The following is a 15,857-nucleotide window of genomic DNA, read 5'->3' as shown; positions in this document are numbered from 1 at the left end:
CATAACCGCCAAAGTTTCTGCTCACTGCGAACAACATCACATCATCGCAGAAGAGCAGAAAGGATGCAGGAAGAATACGCATGGCTGCAAAGACCAGGCCATCATCGACGCAGCCATCGTCGGCCAGGCGGTTTACAACCAGCGGAACCTAAGCATGGCCTACATCGATTACAGGAAGGCTTATGACTCCATACCTCACTCGTTTCTCGTCCGGGTATTGGAGCTCTACAAAATTGATCCCGTCGTCGTTAGGTTCCTGCAGCATGCGATGAGGCAGTGGAGTACGTCTCTGCACCTCAGTGATGGGGAAAATGTGTTGCAGTCTAGAACGCTGCAGATAAAGAGGGGGATATTCCAAGGCGACTCTTTCAGCCCGCTTTGGTTTTGTCTGGCACTGAACCCCCTCAGTAGGACGCTCAATAGAAACGGTCATGGCTATAAAATAAGGTATGGCGACGGCGCCCACGAAGAAGTGACCCATACCTTCTACATGGATGATCTCAAGGTCTACGCTGATTCACGTCAGCGTCTAGGTATAGCTATCCGGGTTGTCGAAGACATAAGCAGGGACATCTGCATGGAGTTCGGCCTCGACAAGTGCCGCTGTGTCCATCTGCTGAAAGGGCAGCTTACCGAATCCGGAGGTTACGAGGTCTATGACGGCGAGTTCATAAGAGACATGGTTCGTGGCGAATCCTATAAATATCTTGGATTCCGACAGCTCACCGCGATTCGCCACTCCGACATCAAGACGGAGCTGCGAGACAAGTTCTTGAGTCGAGTGAACTATGTCCTGAGGACTTTCCTCAACGCGGGGAACAATTACGCGCGATCAACACATTCGCGGTTCCCCTGCTGACCTTCAGTTTTGGTGTAGTCAAATGGAGCAAAACTGACCTAGAGGACCTTGAGAGGAGGATGAGGAAAGCATTCAAAGAGGCCGGAATGCATCATCCTCAATCGGCACTGGAGAGAGTTTCACTGCCACGCAAAGAAGGGGGACTTGGAATAGTCGACATATCTGCACTGTGTGTTGCCCAGGTACGACAACTGCGCGAGTACTTCGCAGAACGCGCCAACCAAAACGCGCTATACCGGGCTGTCTGCGCCGCCGACAGAGGATACAGCGCTCTGCACTTGGCGCAAGCGGAGTACCAACTCAACTGCAATCTGCAGACAGTGGAGGAGAAGATTGCAGCTTGGAAGCAGAAGGCAGTGCATGGTGCCCACCCCCATCAACTGGACCGGCCACACGTCGACAAGGCCGCATCTAATCTGTGGCTAACGCGTGGTGAACTCTCTTCAGTAGTAGAAGCCGACATGATAGCCATCCAGGACAGGATAATGCCGACGAGAAACTGCAGGCGGTACGTCTGGCATCAAGACGTTGATGACATTTGCCGGATGTGCCATCAACCAGGTGAAAACATAGAGCACATTATGGGAGGCTGTCCCGTTTTGGCCAACGCAGCCTACACCGAGCGCCACAACAACGTGGCCCGTATTGTTCATCGACAACTGGCGCTCCAATGTGCTCTACTGGAAGACAACGTACCAAACTATCGGTACCTGCCTGCACCTGTCCTGGAAAATGACCGTTTCAAGCTGTACTGGGATCGCACTGTTCTGACCGACCTCTCGATCCACCACAACCGCCCAGATATAATGGTTTACGACAAGAGCGACCGCAAAGTCACCATCATCGATGTCGCTATTCCACTGAACCAGAATCTGGAGGAGACCCACGGTCGCAAAATCTGCAAGTACCGACCATTGGCCGTGGAGCTCAAGGAACTGTGGGGGCTAAGGGAGGTCCCAAGAATTGTTCCAGTCGTTCTCTCTGGAACTGGAATTGTCCCGAAGACACTTCTGGAAGCGCTAAAGGTGTTGAACATGGAGAAGGAATTGGCCGGCATCCAAAAGTCGGTCATCCTTAGCACCTGCGCGATTGTCCGACAATTTCTCGGTCAGGATTGAAACAGCACGAGCATGCAGCAGATACGTGCATTCCGCAGAGCCTAGTCCCCCTTTGGCATTCAGAAGCCCGGGGGCAGGTGAAAAAATTCTGGCTAGGTTCGCCTAGTTAAGAAGTGAGATAAGTCTGCCAAATAAAAAAAGAGTATTATTTTTTTTTCTCAGTGTACTTTTTTTCATGTTTGAACATCAATACTTTATAACTCTTCCCAAGACACCTTTTCGGTACGTAAGTTACACTTTAGTCAAAAAATTTTACAATTGCTGAGGATTTGTACAGCCGCGGAGGTGGCATTATTATTTACTATAGAAATGATATTTCATGTAGAGTGTTATGTTCATCTGAATTTTCTTCTTCTTCTTCAATGGCACTAACGTTCCCAGAGGAACTTCGCCGTCTCAACGTATTTTTATTTGTACTTAGTCATTTTTATTTGTACTTAGTTGAGATTTCTATGCCAAATAACACGCCTTGAATGCATTCTGAGTGGCAAGCTCTAGAATACGCGTGATCACAGTGCAAGTCGGAGGAAAATTTCTTTGACGAAAAATTCCCCCGACCAGAACGGGAATCGAACCCGAACACCCGGCATGTTAGTTATGACGCTAACCACTCGGCCAAGGGAGCACAGCAATCTGAATTTTCTACAGAAGTTCATTATTCCAATCGTACGGAATATTTATTCCCACATGAATGATAAATTTTTGTTAGCTACGGTTTACAACCCTCCTAATTCAGATTGTTCTGAAATTCTATCCGATAAGCTCACTGAGTTTTCTTGGAATTACCTCAACACCGTTATCATAGATGATTTTAATACTGACCTTAAAAAGAATTGTACAAAAACTTCTAAATTACTAAGCGTGACTAGCAATTATGGTTTAAACTGCATCAACACCGATCCCACGCACTACCATTCCAACGGTTGTTCACAAATTGATTTGATCTTCTCATCCAATTTGAATTTTGTGGGCACCTGTCATCAGGTGTCTGCTCCTGTGTTTTCATATCATGACATTATTTTCGCATCGCTTGATGTGTCCCGCGCTCCAGTATCGGAGGTTTATACTATTATAAGAATGTAAATACGAGTGAACTTTTTAATGCAGTCAATTTGGTCAAACTGGTCATTATTTGAGAGCATTGATGATCCAAATATAGCAGTTGATTTATTCAATGATATATTAGTTAAACTATATGACAATTTTATTTCTATTCGCTATTGTAAACCTAGGCGTAATCCATCATTGAAAGGAATATTGACTCTCGAATATCGAACTGTACCTCTGATAATCATGTGCAATATAAACGATTACGGAACCGAGTTACTAATTTAATAAATGTCGCTAAATCAAACTATGTAACTAGTATCGATTCCTCTAACTCCAGTAAGGAATTATGGAATAAACTGAAAAGGATCAATGTATTGCCTATGTCTTCACGCGCTACCCCGTTAAGTAATTCGAGTAACGAGATTAATGAATATTTCGGAATAAATTTAGTTCAGGATAGAAATTTTACATCAGTTCCACCCTTGAATGATAATGGGTTTAAGTTTTCTTCAATTCGTGATTATGATGTTATTCTAGGGACCACTGCTGTAAAATCTAATGCCGTGGGTCTTGATAATGTACCGCTTAAGTTTATTCGTCTGATATTATCTCACATTTTGCCAACAATAACTAGAATATTCAACTTGATTATTTCTTCCTCAAAATATCCTAGTGTTTGGAAGTCGAGTATAGGTATTTCTATTCGTAAAAACCCTAAAAGTAATGATGTAAGCAATCTGCGACCTATCAGTATCTTGTGCGCACTTTCAAAAGTGTTTGAAAAAATCTTGAAATCCCAAATGAATGGTTTTGTTTGTACCCACAGTTTATTATCTCCAAATCAATCTGGGTTTCGCACTGGTCATAGCACTACAAGTGCTTTTCTAAAGGTACATGATGATGTTCACTCTGCAATTGATAAAAAAGGCGTTGCCTTTCTATTGTTAATTGATTTTTCTAAGACCTTTGATAGGGTGTCTCATTCAAAACTATTGCAGAAGTTATCTGAAAAGTTTATGTTTTTTAGGTCTGCAGTAAGTCTCTTACATTCATATTTATCATGCAGATCGCAAGTGGTATCAACAAATGGGACTTTCTCAGATAGAATAGATATCATGTCTGGTGTCCCACAGGGATTAATGACTTGCCAGGAGTTCTCAAAAACTGTAAAATTCACATGTTCGCTGATGATGTGCAATTATATTTTTACGCTGTTGATCTTTCCTTAACAACGACGGCCACCATTATCAACGATGACTTATCTAGAATAATGAATTGGTCTGAAGGAAATTTACTGCCCATAAATTCATCAAAAACCAAAGTGATGCTTATTAAGAGAAATCTCTATGTGAACATTCATCCTGAAATAAAACTTGGCAACGACACTATAGCATATGTGTCCAAAGCTTCCGTCCTTGGCATTCTTGTCCTGAATAATTTAGAATGAGAGAGTCACATAGCCGCACAATGTACAAAATCTACAATGGGCTAAGGTTACTAAGAATCTCTTCTAGCAAACTACCTACAGTTATCAAAATGAAATTATTCAAATCCCTATTACTACCACATTTCATATATGGTGACGTTTTTCTTTTGAATGCATCTGTCATGACATTGAATCGACTACGTATTGCCCTTAATTGTGTGGCATGGTTAAACGCAAGAAATCAGCAATAGAATAAAATATTATTTATCTCATGGAATTATAATTGCAAAAGTCTCAAAATAACGCAGAAACGTTGAATTCATGCTCAGGTGAACTAACTAATTGTAGCAAGTTAAATGGATTGTCCTTACGCTACAAGTAATATATATATATATATATATATATATATATATATATATATATATATATATATATATATATATATATATATATATATATATATATATATATATATATATATATATATATATATATATATATATATATATATATATATATATATAAATACCGAACTCCTCCGAAACGGCTCGACTGATTTTGATGAAATTATACTCAAAATACTTGGTAGGTATGAGAATAGGTTGTAAACTATATATGATACCGGTAGGATACCGATAACCATACATTTAATACCGAATAGGGTGGCTCTATGCAGAAAAAAAGATCTGGATATTTTTTTTTCAAAAATTTGACTTCATATCATACATAAAACCTTAAATTTTGACCCCAATTCCCTATTTTTAATTGCGATTTTATTATTTTGGTGTCAAAAATATTCTAATAATTTAACCGTTGTTCGTTTTTTCAACAGAACGAATTCATTTAAGTTGTTCAAAGACTGATGGCGTAACGCCCGCTTCATTGAACATCCATCTACAAATACACAAGTAACATCAATTCATCTAAAGCAGGGAGCATCTCCGACGAGCTGGAAGCCTTTTTGAATGAGCACAATGAGTTATCGAAATTCTTCAAATCACATTTGCTCGGATTACAAAATGACAATCACGCTATTGCCATCAACCCTGATAAAACATCAGCTGGAGAGCACGTGTATAGATCCAAAGCACAAGCGCTGCTGGAATCATGATAGCACGGTGACACGAGAAATTTAATGCGAAGAAAAAGCAATAATCTGGAATTCATCGTTGACACACACCGTTCATACGACCCTCGCTATGTTCTTCTTCAATGGCACTAACGTTCCCAAGGTTTGCCTTCTCAACGTAGTACTACTTGCGTCATTTTTATTAGTAAATAGTTGAGATTTCTATGACGAACAATACGCCTTGAATGTATTCTGGAGTGGCAAGCTCAAGAATACGCGTGACTACAGTGCAAGTCAGACGGGTTTCTTTAACGAAAAATCTCTTGCATAAACATTAGACCAACCCGTCACAGACCCCGTCACAGATACTTGATTCATTATGAACATCATTTCTCATTTTGATTTAATATTTATGAACATGCGACGAAACAAACAGAGGGCGCGCTCGAAGGATTTTTATGTTTATCATATGGTGATTTGACATGGTCAAGAAACGCCAATTCAAGATATCGTAAGCTGTGCCAACAATTTATGGTCGACATATACGCGAAGGTAGAGATTAAACGACTGCAATTCTTACTACACAATCAACAAAAGCGGTGCGAGGAATAATACATTCACTTGCGAGACACTATCATTAGCAACGCCGACACAGCTTTAGTTATAGCCAGCCCAAAACGCAATGCATTGTCATGACATTGCGCGTGTGTTCAAACACAAAATGAAGTTCGATCGTATTCGTCCCCACATATTGTTGGTTGTATTTTGTTGAATGGAAAAAACGCAATTTTGCATTCTGTTCAAGCTCAAGTCCAATCGAGTTGAGCAAATGTGACAACCTTGCCACCCAATTCGACGTAAACAACATTGGTCTCCATGTTCCATTTCTATGAAGCAAAAATAGTAATAGTTTTTCGGGTGGAATAAACACGCAAAATTTAGCATTCAAACACATTCAAAACAAATTTAGCATCCAAACGAAATCGAATAATAATTTTCATTCAAATATCAACAATTTAGAATTATTTCCGGAATTATGCCGATCAGATAGAGAGTAAATTGAACCACAAATACGGATGACTTATTTTGACCATTGTTTCGCGACAAGGCGAACGAATTTAAGAGTGTAAAAGTCGATTTCGATTGAATTGTAAAATCCGATCACTCATATGCATATATGAATATTGAGTTCTACAAATCGGTGAAGAGTAATAAAAACATCCATGAATAAAGGAAGCAATATGGCTGTGTTTCAAACTTAGATTACCGATGTAAATAGTCCTCGATTGAATGACAACGATAAAATAACGCGATTCCAAACAGGCCGATTAATCAGCTCCATTGAAGTTAGCTGGCGTATCGCTGTTTTCCAATTTATGAACGAGACCAAGCTGTTATAAACTAAGCCATGTTGAAAATCACATGCTCGTATTTTCTAACAAGGAGACAGCAATAAATATAGATTTTCTATATTTAATTTTTTCTACTTTACGACAAACTTATATTACTTTTTTCAGTTGACGTTTAACTTTTAAGAGATCAAACATGTCAGTTACGTTAATAAAATACACCAAGAAACGTCATATAACCTTTCGTTCAAATCATTTAATTCGTTTTTTTATCGGTCACATTCGATTTATTTTAAAGATCGTTAAAATATTCAAACACACTTACAATACATTAGTGTGTTTTATTCAACACCCAAAATATTCACTAGAAATAATTTATTTGGCAGAGAACGTTTGCCTAGTCAGATAGTAAGTAATAAATGAATAAATGAAATGAAATTAAATGAATTGAGAAAACACCCAAACGGAATACAAACTTTCATTCGAATCAAAAATACATGTTTTTGATATCTGCATTCTTAGGACGATTTCATTTGGAATTGCACAGAATACAAATTCATAAGGGGGTATAGGAAGCGGGGTTTTGTTGTACGATTCGAAGAATTGTCGTAAAAACTCTGAATGGTGATATTGAATTTGTTCAAAGGGTCTACGAGTTTCAGGTGTTACCACAACAGACAGCACGAGAAAGATTACCTGAGAATGTCATAATTTGTAAATTTCTAGTTACGCTCATGGCTGAGATAAAACTAGCTCAAGCATAAATAAATGCAATGTTTGTTCCACTCGAACGCCGCTCGTCTTGTCGCGTTCCACTCAACTGACTTACTGCCGGTTGTATCCTCCAATTAGTGTTTTTCTCATCGAATTATCTTCACACTTGTTCCGTGAATAACTCGGAGAATACGTTGGAAAATAATAAATCATCTGTAGATGAATTTATGGGAACGCGTAAAGTTCAATAAGTTGCCACCTGTTCAATTTGAAATATCCTTCGACGCGAGGGTGCGCCTTTTCATCGATCACTCTATGTTATGCACTATCATCTCGTGAGCCTATGATCACCGATATTGCAACCGGTGCTGCGCGAAAACCGCATTTGCTCGAGTGGCCGTCAGTGGGAGGTCATTCGCGAGCGTTGGTTCACTTGTGTATCTCTTTGAGTAAAATTTGAAATTTAAATTCATTCGACATTGTATTGTTATTGCCAGCAGTCAGATGCCGTGCAAAGTTGCGCACTGTACAGTTGAATCAAGGCTTGGAATTTCACACACAACAAACCGCATTATTTTCTGCGCACTCGAGATCTTGAAAAGGAGTAAATTGTATCCTCGCACACCACCAATAACTGGCCAAAAATCAAAGCTACGCTAAGCTATTTTTAGCGTTGACTTATAATTTCCACTACGCTATTTTTCGTTCACTCTCGCTCTCACCGAAGATTTTTCCCGTGAGCTAGCTTCACTTTTCATTGGATTGGGGGGATATTTTTCGCTAACTCACGTCACTGCTATTTTTTGACAAACCAAACACAGAATGCACTTTTCAGAGGTTGCCGAATTTTATCCATATTTGAGCAACCACTTAGCAGTAGTGGGTGGGTGGGTGAGTATCCACCACGGGGGCATGCTCACTCTCGTTTTGTTTTGATACTTATTTGCGCATCACGACGTGCCACAACCGATGAACCATTGACCGATGATCATGGGCGCCATGGGTGGTGCGAAAATTTGGCAGACTTAGTGACTCAGCGCACAGGAAGTAGTAGTACCTCTCGTTACTCCGAACAGTCTCAAACTCGATCGTCTCGCGTTCTCGAATCAACTGTCTTGTAATCGACCTCAACGGCCGAGCGTTGCACACAGTCGTTAGCCGAAGGAAAAAGCGAAGTGTGAGAGAGAAAGAGTGGCGTTTGAGAATTGTAACTATTTGCTGTGGTGTGTAATCCAATAGCAATAGCAATGCGCCACACAACGAACCGACTCCAAGCTGGTGGGTGATCGTGTTTATTGTGAATGTTAATGACGTCAATAAACAGTTTATCGGTGTGTTTGCTAGACAGTACGAAACAGAAACGTGATGAGCTGTTCGCCTTATTCATCAATACATTATGCTGCACTATGTTCTTGCTAGGAATAGGCGGATGAGTGGGTGAGAATAGAAATCGATGTTTTAATATTTGAAAGTGATTGGTTTGAAGCGGTGTTTATGATTTTTTTTACTGTTCGAACTGTTTGGTTGCAATGAATATAAATACATGCTCCACCACCGTCGGAAACGGTAAATAATTTAGCAAACCAGCGGGTCTACACCATTGAACCTTAAACTGATGTAGTTAAACACATCGTTTTTAGATTTCTTGGTAGGTTTCCATAAAGTTTGATAAGCTATAGAGTTGTTGACACGTTTGCCCACAGTGGTTCAATATTGAGATTGAGCGTGAATCATTACAATTGAAATACAGTATGCACGCGATTTCAGTAACTCGGGGAAACAAGTGTTAATACGGATACTTACTAAGGTTAACAGCGAAACGTATTCCGATGAAGTAATGTGACACAGCGCACCTGTGGCAAATCAGGTATTCAAATGTTTCAAACCATTTAAATAAATTTGTTTTGACGTAGGATTACGTCTTTCGGGAACATATGAGGGTACAAATTGAAAATCGAAAATCGAACACATCGTGAAAATTGTCCAATTTCGAACACTTATTGCTCAGTCATTTCATGATGGATTGATGAGATTTTTGCGTCAATCAATTCGGGAACTCCATAAAAAATTTTTACATTGAATAAAATAATATAAATATGTCTTGAAATTAACTTTCGAACAATTGAAAAATCGCAATCCCTATCCTAACAGAAATACCAACTTCTGATTGGTCGAAATTAACGACACATGCGGCGGCTCATGCACAGTAAAACCTGTTTTTGTGCGGTTTTTTTTTGACGTAGAACTACGTCTTTCATTAAGGGTGCCAAATCAGAAAACAGGTCACGTTTTTAGCGTTAATAACCATTTTTGCCGCGAACGGATTTTGGCGATTTACATACTAAACGAATCGGAAATTCCGTGAGATTTGTTTAATATGCTATACATTAGAATCCCCTGGTTTTTAAATGGTTAAAATTCATGAGCGTTTAACACTTTTTTTTTTCTTTATTATAGTGACTTTCAACACATTTCGGCTGGTCCATTTTTGGAAGAATGTCGGGAGTGAGAATTGAATTCGTGATCTCTGCGTGAGAGGTATGGATGTTACCACTACGCCAGATCGCCTCCAGATTTAACACTTTAAGCGTTTCCATTTTTCCATACATTTGTTCTGTCCATTTGTGTGCATTCCCGAACAGAGCTGCCAATAACGAGCAACTTATCGACGACCAACGGAGGGGAAATTGTAGGATTTAAAGTCTCCGTGAACAAAGAAAAAGTAGAATAATGAAGGGGAATACTTGCCTAGAGTATAAACAGTGGATATCGCTGAGGCAAACTTTCATTCGGCATCGGACTGTTGAGCAATCCAGTTCACTTTGCTTTCGCTGCGCTTCGATCTAAGAATGGACCCCACCAGTGGTAATCCAACTTAGATATCGTCGTTTGGTTTTTCTGTTTGTTTTTCGCGTTATTCGTAACCGTGTGATGTGTATGTGATGAGCAAGAAGAAGAAGGAGACAGGCTCGGGACCTGCAAAAAACGAACGCATTGCCAGGGGCAATAAAATTCGAAGCAAGCGTCATCTAATGATGCACGCAATGTTGGTGCAGTGAAAAGCGCTCGCATTGAACCGAGCCTTCGCAAGTGTGACACCGCATCGAACAACAGCGAAGTAGGCGATTTCGGCGCGTCGGTCGTAAATGTGAACGCCGTTACCCAGGCAGCAACCAAAATCAACCGCTGGTGATGAAGGCGGTCGCTCTTGACAAACTCATCAGCGAATTCGCATCGATGGGTGTTACATCAGAGTACGAGCTGTGTGGCATAATTCAGTTTATTGTTTATTGTTGTTTATTGTTTTACAATTCATCCATCGGACTTCAAGGTCTACATGAATACTACACTTAAACTACATTTAAAATTCGATCACGGAAAACTTTACAGCTCACATTGAAATCAAACAAATAATAAAAAGAATTAAAAAGAACACACATAGATGAAACTGGTTCGTGCTGAGCATAATCTGTTCGGTGTGGTGGAAGTCGAAGGAAACTCCGCTGTCTGAGTGGTCGTGGTACAACGTTAATATTGATTCGAGCGAGAATCCATGGGGCATCGATCTCGCCAAGAAGAAGTTTTCCGACGAATGTGGCTTTAGTTATGTTCCGTCTCTTCTCCAGTGTATCCATTCCCAGCAGACGGCATCGGCTTTCATAAGATGGGAGCTCATTTGGGTTTTGCCAAGGCAGAAATCTCAATGCGTACCTCAGAAACTTCGATTCTATTCTCCCAATCCTTTCGATCCATACCGTGCGAAAGGGACTCCATACTACAACCGCTGTTTCCAATGTGGACCGGACTAAACTGAAATACAGAGATCTTAAGCAGTATGGGTCACGGAATTCAGCGGATATCCGGAAGATGAACCCTAAGTTTCGGTTGGCTTTGTTGATGACATAGTCATAATGTTCACGGAAGTTTAGCTCTGAGTCCAGCATTACACAGAGGTCCTTCACAACGCGTGTCCTTTCCAATGGCCCATTCCCTATGCGGTAGGTCCAGATAATAGGGGTTTTCTTCCTAGTGAATGAGATGACTGTGCACTTCTTCACGCTTATGATCAGATAGTTTCGCCTGCACCAACTCGCAAAAATGTCAATGATCGTTTGCAACATCCTGCAGTCATTATTTCCAAGCAGTTAACATTGTTTGTTTTCCGTCATCATAAGGGCTTCGTTGGTGCCTTTGAGAATGCATCAGTGCATTAAACTGACGTTATGGCGAAGCAGGCGTTAAGGTTGTGCGCCTAAAAATTATTTGGGGAATACCAAGTATCTTGAATGTCTTACTGGAATGTAATAAGTTATTTGGGTTCGCGTGCCAGTCGCAGAACTGCCTTCAACTAGGATTGCATTTTCGCTGATATTGATCATAATTAAGCATTGCTACTGTTTTCGAGGTTGTTATTACAAAAAGAGTTTATTTCGCTTGTGTAGTCACCAAGAAAGTAAATGTCGTTCTGGAATTTTGTATGTGATTATGCTTCGCTTGCCAGTAGCAAAACTTCCTCCACTAAGGGTGACAGCTGCGCTTCTCTCGAGCATGAGAAAGTAATGCAACAGGCCAATAAGGCCAATAATATTAACAGAAGCGTTTCTTTTGAGAAAAAAGCAAAATGATGAGAAGTGTTTATATTCCTTGTAGTTCCAAGCTACCAACGTATGGCTTTGTATGCATGCCATTGCGAACGCTTGTTTGGCGCTTGGTTTATGTTGTACGAACGATGCCTAGAGGTACGATTCCTTTGAGGCAATACTAAATAACATGTAGCATGATATTTGATACTTGCAAGTGTTGTCATTGTTGTACGGTACGGTGCGGTACCAACGATATATTGATGTAGTTATGAGATGTGGAATAATGGTGCTGGTGCAACATGTATATAATCGACTGTAGCCGAGTCTATGTCAATTGCGAAAAGGGCCATCGGAATAGCGTTCGAGGTAAATTTTCAATGCCTTGACATGGACACAACCTCCAATAATTTTTTTGAGCGAATTTTCTTTTTGCGATTTTTTTGCGCGATTTTCTGTTCTTTTGCGGTTTTTTGTGCGATTTATTTTTGTGCGGTGTATGAAAAGGAGCATATTTGAGGAAGTTATCGTCCATTTAGTTTTTTTCGATGGTTTATATGCATTTCAGTGCGAAAGAAGCATATTTGCGTCTCAATTATCATCTTCTGAAATCATTTCCCTCCTCTCATCAAATACTCTAAGTTTTTCTAAGTTTTTGCATGACATGATTTCTAACAGCAACACGTTTCGACATGCAACTAAAAGCACAAAACAGCCACGCGCAACCGAAAAGGCAAAGTGTCCCATCGCAAAGTAGGGAAACAAAATGCAATTGAACGGTGAATGGCGTGGATTTGAGTTATTTTCTTGGGGGAAGCTTTTTTTTATGCGGTCCCTATCTACCGCACAAAAAAAGTTGTTTCCAAAATGTGTACCGAACTCGATTTTTTAAAGCTACTGGTGAAGTTTTGCACGATTTTTTTATGCGACTTTTTTTGTGCGGTCCCTATCCCCCGCACAAAAAAAATGGTTTGCCTGTACTTACAATTATTGGTCAGTTATTTCCTGATGGATTTACGAGATATTTGCATCAATCGATCTGAGCACTCCTTAACAACAATAATAATATATCATACTAGCTGACTCGGCAAACTTCGTCCCGCCCAAAAATTATTTTTTGTTATCACATTTATGTTTTCTTACTAAGCACACGTTCATCACTGATCTTCTAATCTACCCTTCAAAATTACCTTTTACTATAAAATTCCTAGTACTTTTACCAAAACTCGTCATTATAATATCAGATTATTTTCAGACACAATTCTCGTTTAAGATTTTTCAACCACTTGCAAATAACATGTTTCTCCGTTACATGGAATAAATGTTTGATACAGAATATATGATAGAATGAAGACAGATCCCTCCCCACTTCTCCTCTAGAGAGGGGGGAGGAGTGTCTATTCACCATAGAAACGTTTCGTGCCCCCTAAAATCTTCACATGCCAAATTTGGTTCCATTTGCTTGATTAGTTTTCGAGTTATGCAGAAATTTGTTTTTCATTTGTATGACAGCCCACCCTAAGAAAGAAGGAGGAGTGTCGAACCACCATAGAAACATTTATTGCATCCTAAAACCTCCACATGTCAAATTTGGTTTCGTTTGCTTGATTAATTCTCGAGTTATGCAGAAATGTGTGTTTCATTCATATGGGAGACCCCCTTAGAGAGGGGGAGGAGTGTCGAACCACTTTAGAAATGTTTATTCCCCATAAAACCTCCACATGCAAAATTTAGCTCCGTCTGCTTGATTAGTTCTTGAATTATGCGGAAATGTATGCTATTATACTTGAATAATTCTCGAGTAATGCAGAAATTTGGGTTTCATCAAAACCGACATTTATTCCCTAACAGAGATTACAAATTCAAGGTACCTGGGGGAAATCAGCACATAAAAATCCTCGTTTTTAATTTTCGTTCCAATAAGAATCTTTCGATGAATCGATTGAAGAATGATGTTTCAATGAACTCACGCTTAATTTTTCAATAGGACCTATCTGTTTCGATCGATTTACTTCATTGACTTTCTCTTCCGATAACCACGGCCTTGCAAGCAGATGTTGCACCAGTTTTTCGCACCAGTATAGTTTGATAAACAGGGCATCACTCTACACTCCTGATTGTCGAACACATCAGGAAATGCTTTCACCGCTGAGTTATTAACGGTAGAGAATGTCGGTGAAGAGAATCGATCACAACAGATAGGTCATATTGAAAAGTTAAGCGTGAACTGTTCTGTTTGATAGAATATAAATAAAATGTTAATAAAATAAATGTTGCTTCGTGAAATTATCAATTAAATTATTAATGATCGGTCATTCATTGTAAAACTTTTAGCACCAATGTAAGTGTAAAATTGTATACGGTATCGCTTGTGTTAAAATGACTTGAAATATGAAACGATTTTTTTTCTCCCAAGGAAAGTTCATGCGACGAGAAAAATTGGAAAAAATGAAGAAGTTCCGTGTTCCGTTGGGTTCAAAGCGAAAATGAAAATGGATTGAATAAACACTCAGAAAGTAAAAATTATATATGAAATTACCTTTTCCATTTCAAATATATTTTATCTATAATAAAATAACATGTTTTATTTTCTGGTAAGAAAAATTGATAATTGTGTTCGATAATGATAATTATCTTATATTACATTGATGAGTTTTTTTTTCTTCATTTAATTCATACATAACACAGGAGCCATCTCGTTCAGGGCCAAAGAGGGCGGCTTTCATCATATCTCATTCCACTTTGGCATCTTACGCACCATCTAATGACTAATCACCATCCTTCTATCATCATCACTCGGTTGTGAACATTGGTCGAGTGAACAAACAATACCTAACAAGCAGACAAAACGGCCCGTTTACGGGCCACCAAATGGTCGGTGTTAAGTCAGAGGGGACCAAGTCGCAAAATTGAAAATTTCGAGTTATTGATTACATTTGGTTGAGCATTATGTAAGGTACATACCACATTTATCAGATTTGGAAAATCACGCATACAGCAGGAATAACGGATCGAAATTGTTATGATTGATCAACGAAAATCCCTCATAGTATGTAGTCAGAGCGGACCATGTACCATTTACCATGGCGAAATGGCTCTATATCATGTGCAGACAGAGTGGACCATGTGGCAGTCATTTGTATATTGATTTTAAACAATATCCAAGCGCCGAATTCAAACCACCATAACATTTTCTTGAAGCTAATAGGAACCTTGTTGAAATGTGCTTGAACCCGTTAGTGTAAAATGTGCACATTCTGAGTATATTGAAAAATAAACTTGGTCCACTCCTGAACAGATCAGTGAAAATGCTGGTCTTCAGTGTGAATGATCACAAAATGTACTATTTAAAAGTGCGAATAAGGCTGTAGCGATGACAATGAATTTAAATTTGACGATTCTGTTGACGAATACTGTCTAAGATGATTGAAAATGGGAAGTTTATGCTTAACATGTTTGCCGTGCAATCCTATTCATGCCAGCAGTAGATGGCAGAGACTATTATGCTGAACGCAAACAAATGTTTATGCAGCTCCAAACTCACAATCCTTCTCGCTCTAATTTTCATAGCAGAATGGTACACTTTGACTCACAACTGTTAATTGATTGAGAAATATTTTAAAATTGTTCAGTCATAGTGAGCCAACTCCTTAAAAATGCTTCAGTTGGTTCAGTCAGAGTGGACTATGTAC

At 39.4% G+C, this 15,857-nt stretch overlaps 1 protein-coding gene across 6 annotated transcripts in view; it reads right to left on the bottom strand.

The window, feature by feature from the left end:
• LOC129775712 (uncharacterized) overlaps positions 1-8,747 on the bottom strand; it is a 63,532-nt gene extending 54,785 nt beyond the window's left edge. Inside the window, exon 1 of one of the 6 annotated variants that reach the window (XM_055780744.1) lies at positions 8,643-8,747. The gene's annotated coding sequence lies outside the window, so the exon portion shown is untranslated. Of the gene's footprint in view, positions 1-7,567; positions 8,095-8,307; positions 8,443-8,505; positions 8,530-8,642 lie in introns of those variants that run through there. The other 5 variants (XM_055780745.1, XM_055780746.1, XM_055780749.1 and 2 more) reach the window with 5 other exon arrangements.
• Positions 8,748-15,857: the final 7,110 nt, after the last annotated feature.

The sequence above is a fragment of the Toxorhynchites rutilus genome, chromosome 3 (genome assembly GCF_029784135.1).
Source record: "Toxorhynchites rutilus septentrionalis strain SRP chromosome 3, ASM2978413v1, whole genome shotgun sequence".
NCBI lineage: Eukaryota > Metazoa > Arthropoda > Insecta > Diptera > Culicidae > Toxorhynchites > Toxorhynchites rutilus.
The sequence above is the reverse complement of the archived record's forward strand: the minus strand, read 5'-3'. Positions and strand labels throughout refer to the sequence as shown.